The following is a 4,395-nucleotide window of genomic DNA, read 5'->3' as shown; positions in this document are numbered from 1 at the left end:
TGTGGCTGTTGATGTCATCATGTGGCTGTTGATGCCATAAGGCCTTCATCCAAATATTTCGGTTGATTTGGTTGGATCATGAAAGTAACACTGAATGGCAATAACATATTCCTTATTTTACCATCATTATTGACAAGTAGGTGATGGTCTGGGTGAGCAGTTGTGTTGTCAAAAATTAGCAGTAATTTGACCTCATCAGCAAAAAGTCTGAAGACATCTTCCTAGTATTTATACACTTCTGGAATAAATTTCAGGAACCCTCATCCCCCATTAATTACAGATATGCACGTTTAACCACAATTTCATGAATGGTAATAATGAACAATCACTGGTGAATTATGTCTGAGGCATGCTGATCTCCCCAATGCTGCTAACTTCAAAATGGGCATTCACACAAAATGTCACAGAAAAATGCTCTTTAATTTATGATCAAGTGAGGCATCTTCATTCTTAAAAGCTTGGGTATTTCCAAGTAGTCATGCAAACAGGATCCTGTTAAATACCCATCATACCCTTAGGAAATTATGAGCCCTTCATACTTAATTTAGTCATTTAACCACTTCCAGAATGGTTCAAGTTCCTTGCTAAGCATGCTGCCTACTTCACTGAGGTTAATTTTACAATCCATTCCATGGCAATTTCCAAATCCCCATCACCACCCTTTGCTAGCTTCAAAGTTCTTGATCCCCACATTTCTAGCCACATCACTTTGAATTTTTATCTTGTGGTTGTTACCATGTGGTCTTGAACCCAATAGCATTCAGATTACTCTGTCAAATGTAACACTTGTTTATTCACACTGCTTTGAATTAATCAGGGATTATCTCGTAGCTTACAGATTTCGATGATGTGATTGTTTACTTTTAGAAATGACATTATTTTTTGTTGTTGTTGTTGGCACTCTGTCGCTTACAACGTCGAGGGTTCCAGTTAATCCGATCAACAGAACAGCCTGCTCGTGAAATTAACGTGCAAGTGGCTGAGCACTCCACAGACACGTGTACCCTTAACGTAGTTCTCGGGGATATTCAGCGTGACACAGTGTGTGACAAGGCTGACCCTTTGAAATACAGGTACAACAGAAACAGGAAGAAAGAGTGAGAGAAAGTTGTGGTGGAAGAGTACAGCAGGGTTCGCCACCATCCCCTGCCGGAGCCTCGTGGAGCTTTAGGTGTTTTCGCTCAATAAACACTCACAACGCCCGGTCTGGGAATCGAAACCGCGATCCTATGACCACGAGTCCGCTGCCCTAACCACTGGGCCATTGCGCCTCCTGAAATGACAGTATAGGGTTGGTGTAACAGGTTAGTTCTGGCCAGTTTGAACATAAAGCAGGAAGAATATTTTGGCTGGATATGTTAAAGGGTTAAAGAATACATCACATATTTCCTACCACCTCAAGACCAAATTATTACGAAGAAAATTCCATTTCAGTTTAAACATTGTCAATGGCGTTATGAACTCAACTTCTCACTGCAAAGTCTTATGCATGTAACAGGCTGAATGGAGTGCAAAAGCAAATAATAAACAGGACATGTGTTAGTAAAATGTTGTTTCACATGAACTCATGTTTCAGTTTTTCACAATAGCCACAATACATCCTAAAGAGGTGGGGATGAACAGAAAATGAGTTTCCCTTTATGATTCATGTTTATACAGGATGTCCCAGAATTAACTTTTTTCCTTAATCTTTTATTTTACTTGTTTCATTCATGAGACTACAGCCATGTTGTGGTACTGCCTTGAGGAATTTTTAGTCAAATGTATCAATCATCACAACACACACCTTCACTCACTCACTCACTCTATCTCTTTTTCTTAACCTCTTTCTCTCTCATATACACATATATATATACATCAATTTAAAATGCAGAGCAATCCTCAGCTGCACAAAGACATAGAATTTAATTAAATTAGAACAGATAGACACATTAGTATAATTATACCTAAAATCTCCAAGAAGTTAAGGTGTAAAAATACATATGATTATGTGTTAATATATATGCATGAGAGAATGTGTTTGTTTAGTGAACCTCAACAAGGTCATTAGGCAATTAAAGAAATATTTTTAATGTGAATTTCAGATGACCTGATTTTGTGCGTGTTTTCAAAGCTAGAAATTGCATTTATAATCACCTGTAATGAGATAGTCTGGGACATTTTTTAAAGTTTTTTTTTTTTTTCATAAGTGTTACTAATTATCGAAACATAGGTTTGGAAAAATGTATTAACAATATTTTTTTTTTTAATGTAATCATAAACAAGGGAGAGACACATTTACATTTGGCTTTCAAAGAAGGATATAAAGAAAGTAATTTATGGTTAACTACAACTCTGATATCTTCAAACAACAAACAATGGCTACATGACTGGTTTTGATTATTTTGTGTGTTTTGAATGCTTGTTTATTCTTGGGTCTTGTTTTAGTAGTGGCATGGTCTGGTAGGTAATATTGTAAACCTCTGTATTTCTTGGGTTGTGTATTGTAATAAAGGGTAGATTATTGGATGTATCTGGAGCATTTTTCATAGTTCTTTGATATTTATTGCTTTGGCAGGTTCTGTTCCATTGTCTGTTAGCATTAATGAATGTTGTCTTTTAAGTAAAACTTGTTTTAGTTCCTGGAGTCTTTTATTGTGAGTTTCAGAGTTCGAGGCAATAGTGCAGATTCTTCTTGCTAGATTAAAGGGGGATATTATTCTTCGTGTGTTTGGGATGGCATGAGGAGAACAGTAAGTATTGTTTAGAATCTGTTTGTTTGGAGTGAATATCTGTTTCAATGACTATCTTTTATAATGATTAGCATATCCAGGAATGGTAGTTGAGTTTTACTGTATTCCACGGTAAAGTTAATATTATTGTTTATGCTGTTGATTAGATTTTTAAAATCTATAAGTTGTTCAAATGTGTACATCCATAGGTTTAGGCAGTCATCTAAGTAACATTTCCAAAGCCATATATTAATTTAGATTGTTCATATATCTGGTCCTCTATGTATGCCATGACTAGATTGGCGTAGGTCAGAACAACTTTTGTCCCCATTGCAGTCCCAGATATTTTTGTTTGTAAATATTGCTCTCGAAGTTAAAAAAGTTGTTTCCTCTAGTAATGAAACTCTTTTCAATTCTGTCCGGAATTGGTATCTGATGTAAGAGCATTTGGCCTACTATTTCTAACAGGTAAGGTGACCATGAGAGGTTTCAAACAGTTTACAAGAGTTACCTCCCTTAGATATAATAATAGATGTGACATTCTGTTAGGAAACTTGTCCTAAACTTTTTGAATTTAGCAACAAATCTTTTCGATTTTAATATACATATATACATGCAAATGACACCATACCAGTGTCACGCAAATAGCACCCATTTTAGTGGCATGTAAAAGCACCTTTCAAATGTTGGGCCTCACAGAGGCAATGACAGTCCATTTGACATTATTGCTGTGCTTGAGAAGAAGCCTCATCACGCCAAGTAAAACCGCAGTCATGGCAGATACCGGTGTCACACAAATGGCACCTGTACTGGTGGCACGTAAAAACACCCATTACACTCTAAGAGTGGTTGGCATTAGGAAGGGCATACAGCCGTTGAAACCATGCCAAATCAGACTGGAGCCTGGTGCAACCTTCCAGTTTGCCAACTCTGGTCAAACCGTCCAACCCATGCCAGCATGGACAATGGACATTAAATGATGATGATGATGATAATGAGGATGATGACACATACATATATATATATATATATATATATATATATATATATATATATATATATATATATATATATATATATATATATATATATATATATATATATGCATATATATGTGTATATATATAATGCCACGCATCCTTTTCCAAGTATATATATATATGTGTGTGTGTGTGTGTGTATGTATGTATATATATATACACACATATATATATACAATAAATGTAGGGGTAAGGAGATAAAACACATCAATATATAAAGTATGTTAAATATTTCAAATACAAAATATGTATGTATATAAAAAGGTCCAAGTTATACAGAGTACAAATGACAGAGAAAATTAAAGGACTGGTAACACCTTTCTTTCACCCCTTTAATTTTCTGTCATTTGTATTCTGTGTAAGTTGGACCTTTTTATACATAAACATATTTTGTATTTGATGTATTTAATATACTTTATATATTGATGTGTCTAGTTTCTTTATCCCCACATTTGCTTCAGTGGAGGTGCAATGGCCCAGTAGTTAGGGCAGTAGACTCGCGGTTGGAGGATCGTGGTTTCGATTCCAAGACCGGGAGTTGTGTGTGTTTATTGAGCGCAAACACCTAAAGCTCCACAAAGCTCTGGCAGTGGGTGGTGGCGACCCCTGTTGTACTCTTTCACTCGGACTTTCTCTCACTCTTT

Source organism: Octopus bimaculoides, chromosome 19 (genome assembly GCF_001194135.2).
Source record: "Octopus bimaculoides isolate UCB-OBI-ISO-001 chromosome 19, ASM119413v2, whole genome shotgun sequence".
NCBI classification, from domain to species: Eukaryota; Metazoa; Mollusca; class Cephalopoda; order Octopoda; family Octopodidae; genus Octopus; species Octopus bimaculoides.
This window is presented reverse-complemented; position numbering follows the sequence as displayed.